We start from the raw sequence: 10,917 nt of genomic DNA, 5'->3' as shown, positions 1-10,917 counted from the left end.
AACATAGTAGGTTGATGATATAAAGATTTGATTGCACTAGGTCTCATCCTTGAGAAAACTCCCTGAACGACATTAAAAGGATAATTCATCCTTGGCTGAAACAGCTGTGGGTAGTAAAAAATCAAGTATGTGGAAAATCAAAATATTGCATACCCGAAATTCATAAGATGATGTATAGCCAGTTGTGAAATACAAACACGATCATTTTAGAGAATTGTGTTCTGTTTATCAATAAATAAAAATAACAAGTGAAGCTCGGTGCACCAATATTAAATATCAAATGTGAAGGAATGGTATGTAAATTTAAAGGCATCAATTATTATCATAGTCCGAATATTTATTGATATCTAAAAAACCACATAAACAAGAGTAACTAGAGATCACATGGAGGTCAATGTATGGAATTTGTACAGTTTTGCATCATTGTTCAATAATAATCTTTCAATTGTGATTCTTATGGCCTACTATATAATTTAGTAGCCTACAATAAGTGTTACCCTAGTGGAAGAGATCCATAGAAATTGAGAGAAAAACTCTATTGATATCAATATAATTATGGTCATGGATATCAATACATGTTCATGGAAATCAATAGAAGTTCATGGATATCAATACAGTCAATGAACTTCTATTGATATCACTGTACGCTCAGTAATATCAATAGGTGCTCATGGATATCAATAGAAATAATGATAAATACAGTCAATGAAAATCTATTGTTATCACTGAACTTTTAGTGATGTCAATAAAAGTAAATGGGTATCATTCGAAGTAAATACAAACAAAAATATACATCATTGAAAATACAGTCAACGAGCATCTATTGATTATATTAAATCTTCATTGATATCAATGAGGACCGGTTTCTGAGCTCTCAGGATGATTTTACCCATGTCAACACACAATGTGAAAAATCACGTTTTTCACATGAATTAAAAATCTGGTGTGGCGCACTCACACGACTTTCCTTGCCGTTATGAAAATTGGTCACCTGACGCTAGTGTTCCCGCCCATAAATGTCTACTATTCAAAGATCCAAGACAGCTGGTGACAAGACAATAACACTGGAGACACACAAAGTAGTATGCAATTTCTTCATAGTGAATGATTCAATAGAATCAACAGTTGGCAACAGTATGCAATTGAAATAATAACATTTTCTCGAATTTCGAGCTTATTTTCAATTTTAAGTGGAAACGTTACTGAACATCAATTGTAGAGATTCTCATGCTCAATTTTTCCACTTAAATGTTTTTGTTTAAATTGTATCTGAAGCCTTATACTTGAGAATCTAAAATCAAACTTTGCATAGATGGGGCGGAACTCCTGGAATTTTTACAGATATGAGACTTGTGGCAGTTGATAGAGCTTATCAATGACTATTTTAGGTATAAATTTGATCAAAATCGTTGGAGCCGTTTTTGAGAAAATCGCGAAAAACCCTGTTCTTGACAACATTTTCGCCATTTTAGCCACCATCTTCAATTGAATTTGATCGAAATTGTTCGTGTCGGATCCTTATAAGGGAAGGACCTCAAGTTCCAAATTTCAAGTCATTCCGTTCATTGGGAGATGAGATATCGTGTACACAGACGCACATACACTCATACACACCACACACACACACACACACACACACACACCACACACACACACACACATACAGACCAATACCCAAAAACCACTTTTTTGGACTCTGGGGACCTAGAAACATATAGAAATTTAGAAATTGGGGTACCTTAATTTTTTTCGGAAAGCAATACTTTCCTTACCTATGGTAATAGGGCAAGGAAAGTATAAAAAGTGAAAATGTTAAAAGTGAGAATCAAACGTTTTTTCAACTCTCAATTTAGGCTTTCTGACCAACAGTTCAGACGTAAATCAAATTTCAACCCCTTTCTATTTCTTGCAAAAATCGTCTACAACACACCGTTATTGAGATAGAAACATTTTCATGCCAAGTAAATTTTTTTGAGTTTTCAAAAAAGTCTCACTCAGGCCTAAAGCTTTCTGTTAATCGATACGGAGCAGAAGTGAATTCCCAGCACTTTTTGTCTCTTGCAAAAATTGACTACATGATATATCGACTAAACAATATATAGACCTTTTGTGGTAATTTTAAATGCAGTTGAAAACTTAATAATTTTGGCAGATTTTCAATTTTGTCGAAACAATGTATTTTTGAGTACTGATTAAGGTGTTGAAGTGAATTTCCAGCACTTTTTGTCTCTTGCAAAAATCGTCTATAACACACCATTAATGATATATAGACCTTTTGTGGTAATTTTAAATGCAGTTGAAAACTTAATAATTTTGGCAGATTTTCAATTTCACCAAAACATGTATTCTTCATGACATATTAGGGTGTACAAGTGAATTTCCAGCAAGTTTTGTCTCATGCAAAAATCCCGTCAGATGTGCCATTAACATGCTAATGACATTCAATTTTTTTAAAATAGTATTTGATCACGAAAAATTCTGAAAAAATCATTAACGTTTCTGTTCATATTGTCAATCTTATCGTGGAATTTCAAATTATTCCATTCAAAATTGGAAATGTTATACCACTTATTCATATTATATCGCAGTTTATGGGGAAAATCATGCAGTATCTGAACTACACACTTGGACTTTGAATGATTTCAATCCAAATAATAACCACTACTACTATTTCATCAATTCCAATATTATTTCAGTGTCAAGCACAAATGTCACCCCATAAAAATCATTAACCAGCACCTGAAATATCAATTTTTTAATAAGATTGTCAATATCATTAATTTTGAAACTCCCACAATCCATAGGCCCACTATGGTATTGAATTAAAATATATATATATTTATACTATGGAATGATGTATCAAAGTTCCAACAATCGATATATCAAACAAACAAATTACAACTTCTTTCTGAGGCAAACTGATTTTATTGAATTAAACAATGTAGAAATTAGGACTGTATTCCACTTTTACTTATTTAAAATATGTAATTTGAATAATGCATTCCCAAACAAATTTGAAAATATATAGTTATAAATAATCGAGTATTGTTGATATCTTGATATTTCAATAGTAGGTTTATTGATGATGCAAAAGGTGGTAGTTTCCTTGTTTCGTTGATATGGTCAATTATTGGTCAATGGTGTTGTCAATGCAACATTTGGATTGTAATGTTTTTTTTTGTGTCGGTTGCTTTGTGAAAGATCCAGTCTAAGGTAAGTCAAGTGATTTTGTTTTTATTGATGTACTGTATAATAGAGGAATACATTTATTATAGGCTTAAATACTTAGACTATATTTATTTAAATGATAAACTTATTCAAAGCCTGGGCACATAACCTCAAAGGCTCATGACATAGCCTAAATGAATTATTTATGGCATGATTGATAATAATAAAAGGAAGCCTATAGAATGTAATGTACTGTATAATGTTTATAGTTCAATGAGTCAGTGGACTCTTTGTGTAGATTCACAGAACAAAGAATGAAAGACAGTTGAAGAAGTGTTGGAGAGGGTGGAAAAGAGTGAGTGAGAGGCTACAGGCAGCGCGTAAGCGAGAGTGAGTGAGAGGGATTCATATTGAGTTATAATGGGGACAGAAGACCAAGTAAGGAATTTGCTGGGACAATGAAATTGATGAGAAGGTCCTTTGACAAAGTGAGTGAAGTGGCTTTTTCTATAGCTGTTGACAAGAGAGAAAAACATACAAGAAATACATTCTTCTAACACTCTGCGCCCCTCTCCCACATCGCCAGTTGGGAACGTCGAACATTTTACAACATACAGTTGAATAACTTCAGACAGCATTCGAGATGAATCAAAACACTCATAAATAATTTTTACAGGAGAGAAAATAATTGAATAAGCACAACAGTTACAGATAATGATAGTTAAATAAGCAAACATAAAAAATTATCAAAACAGTTTTGAATACAGTTTGAGAAACATGTAATTGCTACTCTACCATCCACTACCAAAATCATTTACTTTATAGTAGCTTTCTGTGTTGTTGTGAGGGAGATGTTAAGTTAATATCTATATAAAATGAAAACGACTTGATATTGTCAAAAATTGTTTAATTAATACAATTTGAGATACTATATTCGGTTTTCACGCCATTATCAATCTCCAGTAAATCAGCTATATTTGAATCAGTTAAATCAGTCGTTTCCATTCAACAGTATAGTGTAACCCCAGTCAGCACACCACGTATATAATACGTATTTTTTAGGTCAATCTTGGTAAACTATGTCAAGTATTTTAAAATACGTATAGTTTACATATATTATACATGAAAATTTTAAGATTGAAAACTTGATGAATTTCTGTTGGAGTTGAGCTTAAATGGCTGTGTCACTGATATTTGACTGAATTGAAGCGATTTTATGGCATATTCGTCGATAAAATGAATGTATACTGAAAGTAAATGATTCACATCAAATATACTTAACAGGAAATACATATTATTTATGTATATTTACGTACAATATACATTCAAGTATTCAAAAAAAGAACATAATGAATTCAAGTTGTAGCTGAGCTAAAACAATTGGGCTACTAATTTTTGTTTGATTAAAAGTGATTTCATGGCTCCTATTTCTTAATAAATTGAATGTATACTGGAAGTAAATCATTTACATATAATATATGTCTCATAATTGACATATAATTTATGTAAATTCACGTAAATTATAGATACGATCATTTAAAAAGAAATTATTGATTAATTTTAATTGTAGTAAGGCTAAAAACGCTATGTTACTGATTTTTCATTGTTTCATATAGCGATTTTATGGCCTATTAGTCAATAAATTGAATGTATACTGGAAGTAAATCATTTACATATAATATACGTCTCATTATTGACATATAATTTATGTAAATTCACGTACATTATAGATATGATCATTTTAAAAAGAGAACTTGATGAATTTCAATTTTAGTAAGGTAAAAACCGCTGTGTTACTGATTTTTCATTGTTTCATAGTGATTTTATGGCCTATTCGTCACTAAATTGAATGTATACCGGAAGTAAATCATTTACATATAATATACGTCTCATAATTGACATATAATTTATGTAAATTCACGTAAATTATAGATATGATTATTTTAAAAAGAGATAACTTGATGAATTACAATTGTAATCAGGCTAAAACTGCTGTTTTACTGATTTTCATTGTTTCATAGCGACTTTATGGCCTATTTGTCAATAAATTGAATGTCTACTGAAAGTAAATGATTTACATGGATTATACTTTCCAGAATTGACATATAATTTATGTAAATTCACGTAAATTATAGATACAATTATTTAAAAAGAAATTATTGATTAATTTTAATTGTAGTAAGGCTAAAAACGCTATGTTACTGATTTTTCATTGTTTCATATAGCGATTTTATGGCCTATTAATCAATAAATTGAATGTATACTGGAAGTAAATCATTTACATATAATATATGTCTCATTATTGACATATAATTTATGTAAATGTACGTAAATTATAAATATTTTAAAAAGAGAACTTGATGAATTTCAATCTTAGTAAGGCTAAAACCGTTGTGTTACTGATTTTTCATTGTTTCATAGCGATTTTATGACCTATATTCCTTAATAAATTGAATGTATACTGAAAGTTGATGATTTACATGAAATATACTTTCCAGAATTGACATATTATATTATTCACGGTATGTATATTTACGTACAATATACATTCAAGTATTTAAAAAAGGAACTTTATGAATTCTAGTTGTTGTTCTAGAATTGGGCTACCGTATACTAATTTCTGTTACATTAAAAGTGATTTCGTGGCCTATTCTCTAAGTACCTACATTGAAATCATTTGAAAAAAAAATTCGAAATCATTTGGAATAATTGATTTGGAATGCTTCAAAGTACGGTTCAACTGAAAATTATTTCTAGTTTTTTCATTCAATAGTGTGATAAGAAAATTGATTTTTTGAGGTTAAATGAAATATAGGCCTATATTAGGCTGATATTGGGAATATATCAATATTGGAAAATCTGATTCCAAAAATAAATTATGTATAAGGAAAATAAAACATAACATGGAAGTAATTACAAAGGGTTGTGAGTGTGCTGCAATTTTTATAGTTGATGGGATGTAAATTGTTCTGGAAGTCAGGGCATGAAACTATAAACTATAGAATGTAATGTACTGTATAATGTTTATAGTTCAATGAGTCAGTGGACTCTTTGTGTAGATTCACAGAACAAAGAATGAAAGACAGTTGAAGAAGTGTTGGAGAGGGTGGAAAAGAGTGAGTGAGAGGCTACAGGCAGCGCGTAAGCGAGAGTGAGTGAGAGGGATTCATATTGAGTTATAATGGGGACAGAAGACCAAGTAAGGAATTTGCTGGGACAATGAAATTGATGAGAAGGTCCTTTGACAAAGTGAGTGAAGTGGCTTTTTCTATAGCTGTTGACAAGAGAGAAAAACATACAAGAAATACATTCTTCTAACACTCTGCGCCCCTCTCCCACATCGCCAGTTGGGAACGTCGAACGTGTTCCAATCACGTAGGTTGTCGTAGACTCAGCAAGCCCGGGAGATTTGAACTCTTTTGAATTTTTATTCTGAGAATAAAATCTGTCAATACAGCTTGCACTATTAAAATCAGGACTATCTTTTGTCGAAACCAATATTATTGACCGAGCGAAGTGAGGTCCAAGATTCAAGTGGACGGTTTGGCATTTTTCTTAATGTTTAAATGTTTTTATGTTGCGCATTTACAGAGAAACGCGGTAATAGATTTTCATGAAATTTGACAGGTATGTTCCTTTTTAAATTGCGCGTCGACGTATATACAAGGTTTTTGGAAATTTTGCATTTCAAGGATAATAGAAAAGGTAAAAGGAGCCTCCTTCATACGCCAATATTAGAGTAAAAATCAGACTATAGAATTATTCATCATAAATCAGCAGACAAGTGATTACACAGATGTGTGGAGAAGCCAGTCTATTGCTGTATTTCCATGAGGTCTATAGTTCCATACAGGTACTTGTGGATGAGAATACTGCGTGAGGTCTACTGTTCACAGAACTACTAGTAATAAACAATAGAAGTGTCACCATCATAAGTTCAATCACACTACTTGAAAATGCCGCTAATGATGGTGAAGCATATTATGTTCAAATGAAAATAGTTGGAAGGGAACTGTAATTATTTTTATTCATTATGAGTACAATCTGTATAGGCAAAGGCACTAATGTAGACTATTTAGTATATTTTAAGTGGCACATTTCATCCATTAACTCTCCTATTTTATACAAGTTAATATTCCTGCGTTTGATAAAGTGGTTTCTTCATAGAATCTAATCAACCCAACACAGAGGATCCAAATTTTATTCGCAGTTTCTTTTCGTTTTCTTTTGGTTTGAGTGTAAACGCATTCACAGCATTCATAAGTTTTGACACAAATATTGATAATTATTTTTTTTTTTTTGCATTTTGAGGAAGTGAGAAAGGATAAACTATATGGACTAGATCCATGTTTATATTTCATTAAAGTATTAAAACCAGCTCTATAACATTCAAGCGAAGGAGCAACTTGGAAACATTCTAGAAATCAGTTACTGTTGAAAAGAAGTTAAAATTAATTCTTCAATAGCCTATCTTTGTATTTCTCGTAAGTGAGAGCGGGGCTGTATTAGGGTTTGAATATAGCCTATAAGTTTGGCAGATTTCTCATGTAGCACTTTGTCCATTGAACCAATGTTAAATTGAGACACAATTGAAATTTTATCTCTAAAGAATGTTTTAAATTACACAAACAATCTACCACGGACGCTTCCATAATCTTTTGAATTTCCTTTTACAACCTGCAAGCAGCAATACGATCCTATTTAAATGAACGGATCTACCATGTTTCAGATATTAAACACCCATATCAGTGATTTTTGCGTTTTCTCAGTACCTAATAGTTATCGAGATGAAATTGCAATAGAAAATTTCATAATTTGGCACATAATGCTCATTATCTACTAAGGTGTATAGGATATATAGTTTCGTGAAAATTAAAATGTTCTTAAATTCTCCCAAAACTCGGCAATAAATTGTCGAAACTCATTTACCCCGTCAAGTAAAATATTAAATTTTTCCTTCTTCTGGTAGAACCTCTCATGAAAGAACAATCCATAAGGCAATTCATAATAGGTTTCTGCTCAAGTATATGACAAAGAAGAAGATATTTTATTTCCAAGCATTTGGTATTTTCAATTTTTCAATCAAAGAGAAAAAGAATACATAAAAATTTTGATTACGAGGACCTTATTCCTCGTATAGTAACTTCAGTGAATTAAAACAAAACATTAAATGAAATGATAGCAAGCAGTTCGTAATGGAAACCAACATTGAGGAAATTTATTTATTCCATTAAAATTATTACTAAATAAGTGTTTTTTTCACGTGGTGAATTCGAAACAAATGCTTTTCAAAGAGGAACTATATATATAGGTGACTATGGTAGGTAGTGAAATTCGAGAAACGGGAAGTCAAACAGTTTGGAACGTTGTCTCTGTCTCTCTATTATGCCACACTGAATCACTCTCTCTCTCACACACACACACCCCCAAACTTTCTATTCCCCACAACGGTATCCAACCACCATTTTCTCTTTTTGAAGTCAAAGATTCTGGTGCTGGTATTCGTTCGTCTCCAGTTCATTTGCCTCTTCACAACGTTTAGAAGTAGCATCGCGCTAATTTCGAGATTGATTTCTGAGATTGTGATAAAATTGGCAGATAGATTCAGATAAATAGATAGGCTTCGTAATAGATTTTTGAGTTACTAGGTTTGATAAATAGGGAATTGATTAATAGAGAGTAGATGAGGTAGTTCATTGAGTTTCTGTCAGTTATTGTATCTGTTGTGTTTCTGTGGTGACTGCGTCTGTTCACTGTTCAGGTGAGTGAGAATTTATTACAATAATACTTGCATATATCTTGTTATTATAATAAATCCATTTATTTGATTAAATTGAGAAAAAAATTGATTGTACAATTTTCAATTTTTATGACTTCAGATCCTGAAAGATTTGAACTAGAAAATTTACGAAAGATTTTATTCTCAAGCTATTTCTATCAACAAAAACAACAAGAAAAAAGCTCATAGGCTTCTCAGATTGCGAATCAGTCTTAATCTATTTTTTGAGAACGAAAAATAGGTTAACTTTCATCTCATCGCTATTCTCCTATTTTTGAATGCCTTTTCTTTTCATTATGAAGATAAAATTTGAATTAAAGGATAGAATCTCTTCTACAATTATTTGCAATAAATCTAATTTACAATTATTTAATACAGTTGCATATTCAATTTTAAACAGCTAATTGATTTTAGTGGAAATTTCACATTGAAAACACCAGTATAGCAGTAATAATCATTATTTGATAACCGTAACCGTAAGGTTTGACTAATGAAGAATGAAAGTGAAGTACCGTATACTGTATTCATATGCATTTCAATAAATATATTTTTGTTTTACAAGGACCTGTAATTAGCAAAATAAATAACTGACAGGAGTTAAAAATCCTTCCTCTCCCAACAATGAAATTATATTAATAGAAAGGTGAGCAAGGATTAAATAATGTTATATTCAGCTTCACAATTAATGTCGTTATTGATAAGTTCTCATAATAAACTAAATTTTCATGTCATAATTCAATAAATAAATGAATATGGGATGAATTAAGTCTTCTGAACCTCCTGAATAGGAATTTCTGTAATCTAAAATCCTCATACATGACTTTTTCTCTTGTAGGTGGACTTCCTACATGAACTTGTGGGAGGGAATGTGGAGACGCCGCTCGTCCGGCTGACAATGAATGAAGTTGCCACCAACTTCTGCAGGGAAGGCGGGAAAGGGAAGAGGTCCCTAAACAGCCTTCTGATAAACAAAATTCTGGAGAGTAAGTGTGCTTATAAGTGTTTTATTCTTCAAGTCTTTTTAGTGTTTATAGTTGGCGTAACATATAAGATTGGGATTGGGCCCTTCATCCAAGAAATAGCAGCGTTGTCAGATTGTGTGAAATTATAACTTTTTCTAATGCAAACACATGCGACTAAATGAAGAAAATTACAGCCCTGCTTCAGAAAACTCAAGCAGTGTTGCAAAACTGCATATTTCTATGGTAATCCAACTGACTGCTGCTCGAATACCTGATTCTAATACGCCTGAATCGTTCAAAAAACAACCTTTAACATACAATGCTTCACGCCTACAAAGCTTTCCTTACTTTGAAACTCCTGAGAGGCCAAACAATGATCTTCCGACTATTTTTGAGAATTGGGAAAATAATATCAATAATTTTTTGAACAACTTTTTCGCTTTCAACACCCACTTATCTTCTAAAACAAAAAAGTTTCCAGATCGTCAAACGTTTGATGACGATTTGAACCCACAAATGTTTTCTGCTCGAGTTGACTCGACATTGATAAGCACATTCATGGATTAAAACAAAGTTATATCGGTCGTATATGAAAAAATAAAAAGCAATAGAAAGCACGAATTCTCCTTGTCATTTTGATATAAATAACTTTACTCCTTTTAGTTCATCCCATGATTGTGATGAGAGAACTTCTCTCAGAAAAGTGATATTTGAAAGGAAAAAAATGCAATTTTGAAAGAAAAACATATTCATGCAATTTTTCAATTTTATAAAAAATACAGTATTATTTCCCTTGAATCCTTTCACCCAGGAACTTTTTAATACTAACCTAACTTGCATATCGAGGATGACTTGCATATCGAGGATGGGTCTAATCGGGAATTTGAAGAAGTTCGAATTTCCCACAATCTGACAACACTGCTATTTCTTGGATGGAAGGCCCAATCCAAATCTTATGTTACCTGTTGGCTATGCCAACAACAAGCAATGAAAATAGTGTGATAGCCT

General features: G+C 31.7%; 1 long non-coding RNA gene across 1 annotated transcript in view; it reads left to right on the top strand.

Moving 5' to 3' along the window:
- The first annotated feature begins 8,161 nt into the window (after positions 1-8,161).
- The window catches only part of LOC111046760, a 4,043-nt gene continuing 1,287 nt past the window's right edge, over positions 8,162-10,917 (top strand). The window contains exons 1-2 of the long non-coding RNA XR_005573683.1: positions 8,162-8,929; positions 9,783-9,930. This is a non-coding gene — a long non-coding RNA (uncharacterized LOC111046760). The remainder of the gene's footprint in view (positions 8,930-9,782; positions 9,931-10,917) is intronic.

The sequence above is a fragment of the Nilaparvata lugens genome, unplaced genomic scaffold (assembly GCF_014356525.2).
Source record: "Nilaparvata lugens isolate BPH unplaced genomic scaffold, ASM1435652v1 scaffold3481, whole genome shotgun sequence".
NCBI lineage: Eukaryota > Metazoa > Arthropoda > Insecta > Hemiptera > Delphacidae > Nilaparvata > Nilaparvata lugens.
This window is presented reverse-complemented; position numbering and strand designations above follow the sequence as displayed.